This window comes from Sus scrofa, chromosome 11 (genome assembly GCF_000003025.6).
Source record: "Sus scrofa isolate TJ Tabasco breed Duroc chromosome 11, Sscrofa11.1, whole genome shotgun sequence".
NCBI lineage: Eukaryota > Metazoa > Chordata > Mammalia > Artiodactyla > Suidae > Sus > Sus scrofa.
In genome coordinates, this window is record NC_010453.5 from 19,091,131 (window position 1) to 19,105,652 (window position 14,522).

The 14,522-nt window shown below is 40.6% G+C and overlaps 1 protein-coding gene across 8 annotated transcripts in view; it reads left to right on the plus strand.

Annotated features, from left to right (window-relative positions):
• Positions 1–14,522, plus strand: part of RCBTB2 (RCC1 and BTB domain containing protein 2) — a 100,648-nt gene that overhangs the window by 9,290 nt on the left and 76,836 nt on the right. For 3 of the 8 annotated variants that reach the window (XM_013996904.2, XM_021065336.1, XM_013997789.2), the window contains exon 1: positions 8,434–8,844. The gene's annotated coding sequence lies outside the window, so the exon portion shown is untranslated. Of the gene's footprint in view, positions 1–8,409; positions 8,845–14,522 lie in introns of those variants that run through there. The other 5 variants (XM_013998101.2, XM_021065339.1, XM_021065342.1 and 2 more) reach the window with 3 other exon arrangements.

Consider the following 14,522-nt stretch of genomic DNA (forward strand, 5'->3'; position numbering starts at 1 on the left):
ATGCTGTGGGTGTGGCCCTGAAAAGACCAAAAAAAAAAAAAATCCATGTTATTGTTTTCTACTATTTCTAAAAGATTTCTATACTGTGGTAAGGATTAGTTTTGACTTATGTGAATTCTGAATAATTCAAAATCTCCACAGTTGCGTGCCTCTCATAAAATGTGGGTACTGTGTATTAAAAATCTAGTTATGTGAAAAGAGTATTGCTTTAGAATTAAAAGGAACTGAGTTTATGGAAAAACACTCAGATGGTAAAAGAATCAGTTCTGAGGGGAAAAAAGGAAATTCCTCATAGATTCATCATAGTACATTTGCATAATAAGAGAAATGAGAAAAAAAATTGTAAGCAACCTGAAAGAAATATATAGGAAAAAAGGAAATTCCTCATAGATTCATCATAGTACATTTGCATAGTAAGAGAAATGAGAAAAAAATTGTAAGCAACCTGAAAGAAATATATGTTATTATAAAGAAATGAAATTTAAATTCACTGCACATGACTCGGCAACAATAGACGCCAATTACCAATGGTGTGTTATCTTCAAAGTATTAAGAGTAAAATAAATGCCAACCTGCAATTTTATATTAATCGAAACTGTCCTTTAAACGTAAGGACAAAATGAAGAACTTTTGAAATTGATAAAATCTGAGCTTACACTCAGAGGTTAGTACTGAGTGCTTAACTATGGGATGCAATTATGTTGGAACGAAATTGGACTCAAAGTGAATATAGGATTACAGGAAGCAAAGAAATTGGAGAGCTTGTTGGTATATCCAATGAATTATTAACTACAAAAAGGGAACAATTTTCACGTGTTTCAAGGGAATACAGAACCACAAAAAAGATCACAGGATGGAAGATTGGCAAGCAGGGAGAAAACTGGAATTAAAGCATAAGAATGGCACGTAATTCAGTATAAGGATCAAGATATCATTAACATTTCAGTTACCACTTGTTATGTAGCAGAATACCCAACGTATTTGACGCTTAAAGCAACAATCATTTTATTTGCTCATAATTCTGGGGGTAAATGGGTTTTTTCACTCACTTGTCTAGTACCTGTACTACTATAGCTCAAACTTCTGGTGCTGGCTAGAACACTCAAGGTTATATGCTGGAACCTTCTTGCCCTCAACTCAGTTCTCTTCCATGTAGTCTCAAGGCTAACCCCTCTCCATGTGGCTTTCCAGCAGGATATCCAGACTTCTTACATGTAAGTTCAGAGCACCCAAGAGTATAAAAGCAGAAGCTATCTGACCTTTAAAAATCTTAGCTCAAGACCTAACATAGGAGTTCTTGTCATGGCGCAGTGGAAACAAATCCGACTAGGAACCTCGAGGTTGCGGTTCGATCCCTGGCCTTGCTCAGTGGGTTAAGGAACTGGTGTTGCCGTGAGCTGTGGGGTAGATCTGGCATTGCTGTGGCTCTGGCATAGGCTGGCAGTAACAGCTCCGATTAGATCCCTAGCCAGAGAACCTCTATATGCCTCAGGTACAACCCTAAAAAGACAAAAGACAAAAAAAATAGACCTAACATAGCATCACTCTGCCACATCCCAATGGTTAAAGACAGCCCCGCCCAAGAGCATGATACCCAGAGGCATTTTTCAGCTGATAATTGATATTTATCAAAAATATACCACAAATATCATACTCAGGGAAACATAAACATTCTGTTTAGTCAGGAACATGACAAGGATGCCACAATTACCGATTCTATCCAACTCAGTTCTAGAGGTCTTAGCCAGAGCTAAAAGTAGGAAAAATAAATGAAATAGAAGGGAAAAAACATGATTTCCAGAGAATTGGATTGTCCAAACAACATTCAAGAGACTCCACAAACTATTCAAGCTTATAAAAGAGTCCAGCAAGATGGTGTGTTACTAGAGCAAAATAAAAAATTCAGTGGCCTCCCAGTACACAAGCAACAACCAATTAAAATGAAAATTTTTTTCCATTTACAAAAGTAACCTAGGAATACAACTAACATGGAAGATAATGAAAATACTTATGAAAAATATTACAATGTATTACTTAGTAACATAGAAGAACACCCAGGAGTTCCCTGGTGTCCTCGTGGTTAAAGATCTGGTGTTGCCACTGCTCTGGCTTGGGTCACTACTGTGGCTCAGGTCACTGCTGTGACATGGGTTTGATCCCTGACCGAGGAACTTCCACACACCTATCTGAGGCCTAAAGAAAAAGACCTAAATAAATGGAGAGTTAGACTATGCTCATGGCTGGGAAGACTCAGTGTCATAAAGAGGTCAATTCTTCCCCCTAATCTACACATTCATGCTTTGTTCTGGGCTTTGACAGGCTGAGCATAAACTTCAAGCAAATAATAAAGGGTCAAGAACAGCTGACAATTTTTTTGATGGAAAACCATAAGAAGAAAAAGAGTATAGAAAGATTACCTTTTCAGATATCAATACTTACTATAAAGCTATAGAAAGTAAAACAATGTGGCATTGACAAAGGCAAAAAAAAAAAAAAAAAAAAAAAAAAAAAGAGACCAATTAACCAGGAAAAGAAGTACAGAAAAGAAGCTTGGCAAGTGTGGACATTTAGAAGATAACGGAAATGTCATCGCAACTCTGTGTAGACAAGATTGCTATTCAATAAATGATGCAGAAACAGAATGTTATCATAGGGAAAAGGTTAGACCTTCATCTTGTACCATATGCATGCTCAATTCCAGATGAATTAAAGACTCAAATGTGAAAACTAACCCTTGAAAATTTATAGGAGATAATGTGGAATAATGTCTTTGTGACCACAGGGTAGAATGAATTCCCATACAAGACTCGAAAATCACAGGTCATAAAGGAAATACAGTCAAATTTGAATATTTTCTAATTTAAAACCTCTTCGAAACAAAAGATTCTGAAAGACAAGCCAGTGCTTCAGAGAAGATACAACACGTCTAACCATAATGCAATAGTCAAACTATATGAAAAACTTCTACAAAATGGGAGGAAAAGTCAAATAACCATTAGCTAACTGGGAATGATATAAAGAGTATGTTCAAAAAATGCATGAATATGAGTACAAAAAGATGTTCAAACTGATCAGTAATCAAGGCAATGCAAATTAAAACAAGGGTATATCTTTTCAGACCCATCAGATTGGCAAGATTTCTGATACCACGTGTTGGTCTGGATGAGGAAATTCTTGTACAGCGTTGGCAAGTGGAAACTGATACAAACAAATGATTTGAGAAATAACTGGGCACTGTCTGATAAAACGGAAGTTACACATGCCCTAAAATCCAGCAATTCTAATTTTCAGTGTATAACCTAGAGAAAATTTTGCACAGTACTTAGGAGATGTGTAAATGGGTTTTCATCACATCAGTGCTTGCAATAATGAAATATTGAAAATAACTTAAATGTTCATCAATTGGAAAATAGATCATTGTGATATGATCCATAGGAACCATATGAAATTGCTGCGATTCAACCATTTCGATATGGTTCAACTTAATAAATTTATAAAACTCCGTATTATATAGGAGCCAGGTGAGCTAGATCGAGATGATTCGCCATGGGTAAATCTCAAAAACAAAATATTAAGTGAAAAGGCCATGCTATAGGATGTATGATATAACTGCAAGCACATTCAAGTAAACATCAACTTCCTTAAGATAGAATATCTATTCGCAACAATAACTAGAAAGTTTTCTAAAAAATTGAGGTCTTTCTGAAGATAACAAAAGAATTTGTTGACAATCATATGATTTTCTGCTCATACTGAAAGTAGCAGTTCCCCAAAAGGGAAACCACAGTGCTTTACATAAGAAAATAGACCCCGGGCAGCCCAAAATTTAAAATATCCACTGTACCATTATAGTTCCTTTGATTTCAGTTTATTTCTGATTTTCTTGGTGATCCATTACTGGCTGTTAATCCAAAGAGAAGACAGTAAATAATTTTATGCAGAAGGCAAAAGAAAAAAAAATCTCCAGAGCTAGAAAAAGAGAGATGGTATCAACTGAAAAATTTTATTTCAACATTCTCCACTCCTTTCTCGGAAGTCCTATGTACTTCCTAGAATACTAAATTGTTTTAAGTGAAAATTAAGATTGACAAACTTACTCTGTTGTTCCTCTTCTTTTCTTTGTTCATGTGGTTAGTGACCCATGCATGAAATTTTAAAAAGTTGTGCTCTAGTCCTTAGTGACGTTAAGGGAAAATACAATAGTGCCACCAATGTGAACGAATTTTATTTGTTTGCAAATCTAAAATCCATTACTTGTTCCCCATTATATATAACCCCCAAATCTAAACTGCTCAGCATAGAGTTCAAGGCCTTCTTGCTATGATTTCAATAGAGGGGGTGATATCTCCTCTGGCATCAGTTAAAATAGGTTCAGCTACAATGTGCAGATGGTTTGTAAGAAGACAGAAGCTGGCAACTCTCCAGTTGTCAGACACCCAGTCTCCTTCTAATCTGTTGCTCTGCCGTCCTCCAAATGGGACGTCCATCTTGTGGTCCAAGAGGCTGCCCTAGATCCTGCCATCACATCCACATGCCGGCCAATGAGAAGGAGGAAAAGTGGAAGAGAAGATATATCCTCCACCTCTAAGGACACGTTCCCGAAGTTGCACACACCATCTTATGCTTACATCTCATTGTCCAGAGCTTAGCCATATGCTGCATCTAGCTTCAACGCCAGCTGGTAAATGTAGCTTCTATTCTAGGTGCTTCACACCCATCTAAATGTGGGGGTGTCTATTACTGAGAAGAAAAGAACTGATGTTGTGGCAACAACCAGTAGCTTCTGCCACACTGCCTTCCTCCCCCTCTTCTCCTCCAAATGGGGGAATACTAACTTGACTCCCAAACATTGACTGGGTTGTGTTTAATCTTGGGCAGAACCCCTGCAGAGTAAAAGGTGTGAATGCATGGATGTAGCCCTTTCTTGGCTGTTGTGCTCCATTTCACCCTTCCATGCAGCTGAATCGGTAAACTGATAAAGGCTCGGTCTAAGGAATGGCCAAGTGTCTTTGTCTCTGACCCCTCTCTCTTCACTTACAAGTGTGTGAACACTTTCATTGCTCCTATGGCAGCTGGTGGCTGGTGGCTCGCCTTGGGCATAGGAGGTGTGAATTGCAGACTTCATTTCACTTGACTAGAAAGTTAAGCCTTAAGGATTAGAGGCTTGAGATCTGGTAATATGTAAAATAAAATGGATACTTTGGTATTAGTTTTAAAGAAAAACTACCTAGAATAGACATCAGAGCTTCAAAGAGATGCTTGGATTAAAGATGGTAGCGAGATTGCTCTGCGTAACAGAAGCAACCAAAGGGGCTGAAGGCTGCGAGGTAAAAGAATCAGAAGGAACCACCTCCATCAGGATGGGAACAGAGACGAGAAGCCCCCACTGGGGTTTGCTGGCTGCGTGCAGTGGATATACCTCATCAACCTCCTCTTTTTTTTCTTTGAAACATTCAGAAAACTCTACATTGTTCACTAAGGGTTTGTATGAGTAGATTCTGAAAGAGAAGCAATGAGAGGTGACAGTTTGTATTCTGTCTCTTGCAAGTTCAGAAACCCAAGACTAACTTCAGGAAGAGAGAGACAGGAATATGGAAGAGAAAGCATGTGGGCCTATAAAACTGGGAAGTCAGGGATGGATTTGGATTTAGGTATAATCACTAATATTATTTTCTCTCTCACTTTCATCTCTCTTGTTTCTCCAACCCCAACCTTACCTCCCTCTCTTTCATTCTCTGTCTGCCTCTGCTTCCCTCTGTCTGTTGGTCTCTCTCTTTTGCTTTCCACTAAAAACAGGCTTCCTCTGTGCAGCTGGGAAGGCACTCGCTGGCAGCACCAGATTCAAATTGTGTGCTTTAAATATATGTGCAGGAGTTCCCATCGTGGCTCAGTGGTTAATGAATCCGACGAAGAACCATGAAGTTGCGGGTTCAGTCCCTGGCCTTGCTCAGGGGGTTAAGGATCTGGCGTTGCCGTGAGCTGTGCAGATGCAGCTCGGATCTGGCATTGCTGTGGCTCTGGCATAGGCCAGCGGCTACAGCTCCAATTAGACCCCTAGCCTGGGAACCTCCATATGCCGTGGGAGCAGCCCTAGAAAAGGCAAAAGGACAAAAAAAAAAGATAAAAGCAGAAAATAATAATAAAAATAAATAGGGAGGAAAAATAGACCACCAAAACTAATTCTTTGAAAAGAGCAATAAAACAGACAAACGTATGAGAATTCTAATTAAAAAAAAAAGTTGAGTGAGAGAATGAGTCAGATGTTAGATTTTAAACAGAACTTGACTTGAAGCCCAGTTCATCTTGAACAAGCTACTTAACCTCTTTAAGCTTTTGTTTCTCTTTCATAAAATGAGGACAACAGTACAGTACTTATTTCATAGGGTTGTAGTGAGGATTAAATTAGGTCACATGTGAGGGCTTAGCACAGTCCTTACACATAGTATGCATACAGTAAATATCATCATTGTGTTGTGATTAATTGTGCTACACTTGTAGGGACTCCATAAAGGTTAGTGCCTGTTCTCCTTGTTGCCACGGCTCCACATGTCGGATCATTTTCCATGTTCATGTCTTATCACTAATTTACATTTAAAGTCAAATCAGCTCAGAGCAAAGGAGATGTGCTGAGACAATAGTTAGACATCAATGTGGTGTTTAAAACAGTTTTGGCAAGAGCTTGCATGCTCTGTGTGTGAACAGAAGTGAGCCCCACAGCTCAGCGGTATGGGCTTCCTGACATGATCGCCAAGAAACAAACCTCCAGCTGGGAAGTGTGGGGTCAGGCAAACATCGACCCGTATCCTCTGATGAGGGCTGCAAAGAGTAGCCCAGGCCTCAGAATAATTATCCTCAAGTCCCAAGCCCTGAATACAAAATAGAGAATCCAGTAGGCTTCCCAGGATTGTCTGTCTGGGGCAGGGATTTCTCTGAGTTTTAGGGAGGCATGGGAGACATATCTGAGCCATGAGCTACTGTGAGTGGCCCCACTCGGGAAAAGAAAGAGAAAGAGGATTTGAAGTCCCAGGAACCGGGAAGACTGGTTAAACTAGGGCCTGTCATTCTGATGACAGTAGTAGGCGGAAGTGCTCATTCATAAGAGATAAGAGGCAGCACTGCCCTGCCGTCAAAAGCAAGGGTTGGTAAAAGACAAAAAGGACACTGAAGTCCAGAGCGGAGCCAGGGAAGAGCTCCTTCTGAGAGAGACGAGCAGGAAAAAGCTCTGTCAAATCCTGTGGAGAGAGATTGGAGTTAGAAGAGGGTTGAGGTGAGAAAAAAGTTTCAAAGGTTATGGAGCCCAGCCCCAGCATCCCAGCACAGACTCCTCATTTCTTGATGATGTATTTCCTGCTTGTTTTGCAGCCTTGCTGTAAACCACTGACTAATAACTGATTCCGCATTTGCCTAAAGCTTTACTCTTCATTTCCTCCTTCTGTGTGGTGCTTGGAAATCCTCTAGGAATAGGATGGGTAGCTATTTGGGTGATGAGAATTGGATCAGTATTCAGGACATGGTCTGGGTACGTTTAGGGAACAGAGCCAGAACTTTTCTACAGACCTCTCTCCTCATTTTATCGTTAGGAACCCTAAAGGTAGACCTACCCCACACAGTACATGAGCAATTTTATTTCAGTGTACAAAAAGCATTAGGGGAGTTCCCGTTGTGGCTCAGTGGTTAACGAATCCAACTAGGAACCATGAGGTTGCGGGTTCGATCCCTGGCCTTGCTCAGTGCGTTAAGGATCCGGCATTGCTGTGAGCTGTGGTGTGGGTTGCAGATGCAGCTAGGATCCAACGTTGCTATGGCTCTGGCGTAGGCTGGCAGCTACAGCTCCTCTTGGACCCCTAGCCTGGGAACCTCCATATGCCACGGGAGCGACCCTAGAAATGGCAAAAAGACCAAAAAAAAAAAAAAGCATTAGGAAATGGGTGAAGGAGGTGCACTGCACGGTGATGGATGGTAAATAGAGTCTTAGTGGTGATTACTTGATAGAGGATACAGATTATATCAATAATTACACAGGAAAACACCTGAAACTTAAATAATGTAATCTGCCAGTTTTACTTCAATTTTTTTAAAAAAGCTCAAAAAAAAAAAGAGCTAGAAATTTTATTTTGTTCCACATTTCACTGTGATATATTTGGGATCATCAGTTCCGGCTTTACTATCAAGCTGTGGAAAGTTTACACCAGGCCCTGCAAAAGGAGATGATGAATTGGTTTCCAAGTGTTCTCTAGGGACTTGGGTCTGTGGTGCCAAACGCTAGCTGGAACTAGCACATCAGATAGGGCTCTCAGAAGGGGAGAGGATTAAATAGATACCGGTACTAAATAATGAAGTCTCCACAGAGTTTCTTCTGAACAGGGCCCGTAAACTCTCTCATTGACCCAAGTCTTGTATTTTCACCAGAGGGGATGGCATTCCTGACCGAAAGGAGACCTGAGCTTCTGAATCTTGACTTGAGAAGACAGTCCCTGCCTTTCCTCCTGGTTGCAGACTTGCTATCCTGACTTCTCCAGACCCACATTGGCTCAGGCTGGAGTGGTGACATCAGTTTGGAGTTCTTGCTGTTGCAGAGAACTTAGGGAGGCCTTGTCTGACCACTGGCCAGACTTCGGAACAGCCTGACCCCTAAAAGGCAATTTGAGTGAAGAGCCACTTGTTTAGGAAAAGCTGCAAAGACCACACCCACCTGAGAAGCTATAAGAATGCTCCCAGCTGAGGGCATGAGGACATCGCCTTGCTGAAGATGCTGAGGACAGAGCAGGGAGAGGATACCGAGGTATAATAGGGCCCTGCTGGGTTTGTGCTGGGGTCAGGGCCGAATCCCTGTGCTTCGAGGAGGTGAGTTCTGCTGACAATCATCAGGTGAAGAGGTTGATCTATTGGTCTGAAAAACAAGCTTGCAGATAACTTGGCTCCGAGTTTCACCACTTCCATGCTGCCTGCCAGGAGCAAGCTGTTCCTTCTTAGGAACTCTGACCCAGAGGTGGATGGAAAAAACCCTTGCTCTTAGTTTCTGTCACCACAGCTAAGTTAAATCCTGTGTGAAGACTCCACTGGTGTTAAGAGAGAACAAGAGCGAAATGACCGCAGAGGTTATTATGTAGTGCATTTATTTAATCCCTCCTTTCTCCTCTCTATCCCCGAACCACCTCTTACCACTTGCTTTGTCTCCCATCTGGACTCCTGTAGCACTAAGCAATTCGTTTGCCTATATCTACCTGTCCCCTCGTGCCAGCCTGCAGACCACATCTGATCTCTGTTTAAAATTCATCCATGCCCTGGAGTTCCTGTCCTAGCTCAGCAGAAACGAATCTGACTAGTATCCATGAGGACGAAGTTTCAATCCCTGGCCTTGCTCAGTGTTGCTATGAGCTGTGGTGCAGGTTGCATATGTGGCTTGGATCTGACATTGCTGTGCTGTAGGCTGGCAGCTACAGCTCTGATTCAACCCTTAACCTGGGAACCTCTTTATGCTGCAGGTGCAGCCCTAAAAAGGCAAAAAATAAATTGATTCATGCCCTTAGGAACTGACTTTCTAGACTCATCTCCAGGTCGTCTCCCCATGTGTCCTCATGGCATTTCCCCTCTTTAGACCTTGAGGTCCAGGACAGCAAGGTTACCTCCTTTAACTGAATTTTCCGTAGCATCTCTGGTAACACAGGGCACACAGCATGTGGGGCCTAGACGTCTGTGGATTCTAGTTCCTTTGTTCACTGTCATAATCAGCACGGCTCTGGCTCCCTTTGCTAATGGCCTGGCAGAACCAGCCACACAAAGTGTAATCAACTAAAGGAAGAAAGTTTATTCTGGAGGTGTAGAATTTTAATGTCTTTTTGCCTTTAAGAACATGCAGTTTCTCTGGAGAATTAAATGTGCCAAAGAAATCAAAATTTCTTAAGTGTAGGCTAAAGAAAAACTACTTATTATTTTCCCCACCAAGTGAAAATTGTGTCATTTTTATTTTCTTCGTGACTAGAAAATGTCTCTCTAATAAAACTCATGTTTTTCTCAAAGTTTCTTTCTCCAAAAGGATGATTTCATCCCACTGGGCTAGAGAGCTTTGTTAAGTATAACAATAAAATACACAAAGAAAAAAAAAAAACACAACAATTTTCAGATCAGGAAATGTTAAATGTTTTCAACAAATGGTTATCAGGAAATGTTATTCCATAATCAAAACTTTTCCTGTTTGATGATTATGCCAGGGGGAAAAATCATGTGATGCCACTTATAAAGTCTTATAAAAAAGCATTTTTATGATGGGATATATTTATTTGAAAAAATCCATTATAAGTACCATGAGATAAATTAGAATTGCCCAGAATCTTACCTTAAAAAAAAAGTTTTTTATTCACATTTAAAATTTTTTATTTTTTGCGTTTTAGGGCTGCACCCACAGCACCTGAAGGTTCCCAGGCTAGGGGTTGATTCGGAGCTACAGCTGCTGTCCTACACCACAGCCACAGCCACAGCCACACCAGATCCTTAACCCACTGAGTGGAGGCCAGGGATTGAACTTGCATCCTCATGAATACTAGTTGGATTCGTTTCTGCTGAGCCACATGGGAACTCCTATTATTCACATTTAAAGCTAAATTTAAATGCTTCTCCATTTTACCTTCCTCTGTTGCAAGAGTTTTACAGTTTTCATATTGATTTTTGTATTTGATTTTGTAACTGGCCACATTACTAAACTCTAGAATTTCTAAAAGTTTTTCAGTTTATGTTCTTGGGTTTTTAAGGTAAATTTCAGTCATCCCAAAAGTAAAAGCAACTAAGGTGGTGTTTGACCAAGAGATTCAGGAAAACTCAAATTCTGCTGCTTGACCTGCTTTCCTCTAATGTCCCCAAGAAAAGTACACACACACACACACACACAGAGCAAGGCAAGTGATTATTATTATTGTTTGATGACTTGCCCTGTGCTTTAATGAACTCAAGCAGCTTAAGCTACATCATTAAATTATATATGCCTCTGTGACAGAACCAAAAGAGGCTATAAGACTAGTCCTCGGAGTTCCCATCGTGGCACAATGGAAACGAATCTGACTAGGAACCATGAGGTTGCAGGTTCAATCCCTGGCCTCGCTCAGTGGGTTAATGATCTGGCATCGCCATGACCTGTGGTGTAGATCTGCAGATGCGGCTCAGATCTGGTGTTGCTGTGGCATAGGCCAGCAGCTGCAGCTCTAATTGGACCCCTCGCCTGGGAACGTCTGTATGCCTCAGGTGCAGCCCTAAAAAGATTAAAAAGAGAAAAGGAAAAAAGAAAAGAAAACAGATCTAGTACAAAAGTGGAAGAGTTGGACTTAGGAGTTCATTCTCGGTAGCAGAAGGAAATCCAGATGTAGGTAAAATGGTTGGAATGTTTGTCTCTCCAAAGTTCATATGTTGAAATCCTAACCCCCAAGGTGATTGTATTAGGAGCTGAGGCCTCTGGGAAGTAATTAGGTCAAGAGGATGGAGCCTTCCTGAACGGAATTAGTGCCCTTATAAAAGGGACCCCAGAGGGCTCTCCTGCCTCTTTTCCGCCGTGTGAGAATACAGTGAGAAGATGGCAGTCTGCAAGCTGGAAGGAAGTCCTCACCAGAACCCAAACAACCTGGCACCCTGATCTCAGACTTTCAGCCTCTAAGAACTGTGAGAAATAATTTCTTGTTGCTTTTGGATCACCTAGTCTATGGTACTTAGTTAAAGCAGCCAGAACTAACTAAGGCAGTAGGTAAACTTGGCAGATGTGGTGATGGGAATTTTAATGTGTAATATAGTGAGCTACAGTGTCTCAGAGCACAGCTTTCTAAAGAATTTAGCAATCCTGTCAAGTCAATAGATTATATTATCCAAAAGTTTTTGAAAGGGAACTTACACATGATCTATCACCTTTCGCTCCTGCTTAATTTTGAACTCCGTGGGAAAAACTGTTGGTCCCAAATAAAATAAAAATACTTAATGCAACACATTCTTTTGTGTGAAGATCTAAAAACCAACAGTTTTAATTTCTGGGAAAATAAAATTTTTGACAAATGATAATAAAATGCTTTTGTTAATCGTCAGGATTCTGTGGGAACACAGTGTAAGGAATGAATGAACTTTAGCTCTCCCTAATGTGGAAAACGTGAAATGTGCAAGGCAGTTAGATCTGGCCTTGGGACCTGATGGAAGTGACTCTTGGAATCTGAGTTACCTTAGCCACGAACTGAGGATCACTTCTGCCTTACAGGACTTCTGTGAGCTCCAAATGAGATAATATAGATAAAGCTACTGGTATGAAACAGGTGCTCAAAAAATTGCAGCTATCATTATTAAATCTATAATGAGCTTTTTCAGAGAACAGACAAATTAATGGGTAAATTTTCTCCACTTATAAAATATATCTGGGGGAAACAGACCAGGCACATGAGACCTCTCTGAACTATCCTTGCAGCTTCGTGTGAATCTATCGTTACTTTAAAAAGTTAAAAAGAATTCCTTGGACTTGGCTCTCTATGAGGTGTACCTGTATTGCTGAAACTCAGCTTCCGCCCACCAATGCTGAATAGAAACGCAGAGTTGCTACAGAGTTTTGGGTGAAGGAGAAAAAAATAGCTTTTATTGCTTTGCCAGGCAAAGGAGGCCACAGCAGGCCAATGCTTTAAAGACTGTGCCCTCCTTTGGGGAAGAACTGAAGGGAGTTGGATAGCATAAAGGGAGAAAAGCAGGCTTTCGGATAAGAATCAGGGTTGGGGCAAACATGCATTCTTTCTTTCGGGGAATCGCAGCCATTGAGGTTGGTGTCAAGAGTTGTCATTGTAATCCTGGTGGTGGTCTTCTGGGTCATGGCAATACTTAGGAAAAGGGTGTATTGATCAGAGATTAGAACAAACCAGAAAAGTTTTGAAAAACATCATGTGATGATAATCTTTACCCCACAGGCAATTGCACTCAGGGTGCCTCATCTTTAGCTTATAGGTGATGGTATTTAGGGTGCAATCAAATGAGGAAGAAGCAAAAGGAAGGGCTCCAAGCTGTTGAGTTTTAAAGCTGCTGAGTTTCTAAAAGAAGCATAAGGAATATAACTTTCTCTTAGGTGCATGAGATGCCTATGAAATTATGTGTATCCCTTGAGGGGGAACAAGGATACTGCTCCAGGGCTGTACTATTGTTGCTTGACTATTCCTCTCTTGTCTTTGCATCTCCTCTCTTCCCCATCAGCAACTTGGAACTCAGGGAAGGCCATGGAGGCTGAATGAGGCCCATTTCCTACAAACAAGAAATGGAGGACATAGAAAGGCTATAGTGCCCAGGAGCCCCATAGGGCCCTGCTCAGTCACAACTGTACCTTTCCATCTTGTTCAGTGGCATTGTTATCACGCATTTGCTAGATAATGAAATCCTGCCATTTGTTTTATGATTGGAATGGTGTGTTGGTAAGAGCATTTAAACTACAATTCCAAGGACTTGAAACAACTTACTTCACAATCAGGGCATCTATAAAAAGAGGATTGATACTTAATCTCTCTCAGCTCTGTGACTTTTCTAAGTTTGATGGGACAAAGCAAGAGTTAATGCAAAGAAACATAAATTACCAAGATTTGCTAAATCTCTCATGTTAAAAGTGACTCAACAATAAACTTTTACCTACTGCATAGTATGACAACATTTACCTACTGCACAGTGTAATGTAAAGGTAAAACAAAATATATACATTTCAATATTATTAACTTAAAATGGTAAATAAATCCAAATTATTATATTTAAAAACACTACATAGATTCAAAACATGTGGTGAAATCAGATGCCTGCCTACAGAGCTGATGGTACTTTAGGGAAGTGGTGTTGAAATGAAAAAGCTTATGGGAATTCCCTTGGTGGTGCAGCAGGTTAAGGATCCTGCTTTGTCTCTGCTGTGGCTTGGGTTGCTGTAGAGGGTAGGTTGGATCCCTGGCCTGGTGCAGAGGGTTAAGGATCCCGTATTGCCACAGCTGTGGCTTGGATTCAATCTTTGGCCCAGAAACTTCTGTACATGTGGGTGTGGCCACACACACACACAAATTCATAACGTAGTGAGATACAAGCATTGCAAATAACTGCTGTATAAAGAAAGTATGTTTAGTGATAATCCCACCTCATCTGAGTACTCTCTGTAGTCTGGCCATCTTCTCCCTTAGATAAATACTATTGAAGGAGTTCTTGCTAATAATCATTTTCAAATCAAAGCTCCAAGCTGTCCTTTCACTCATGGTTAATATAACAGTTTATATTAAAAGACTGAAGGCTGTTTCAAGGAGAAGTTTGCTTTACATGGATGTAAGACTTCTGCCCTGCTAATACCCTATAAAATCAAAAAAATTATAAAATTATTGAAAATCATTAAAATTATTTTAAAAACTTTATATCCGACAAAATCCTTTTTGGGGCTCAGAGAACTATGCTCTCGTGACCTAAGTGTGTGCCAACTATAGCAGCAGCAATAAAAAGAGCTAGATATTCTGGAAGGATGCTTTTCCAAAGAAAGGACAAAAGCCAGACCAAACAAA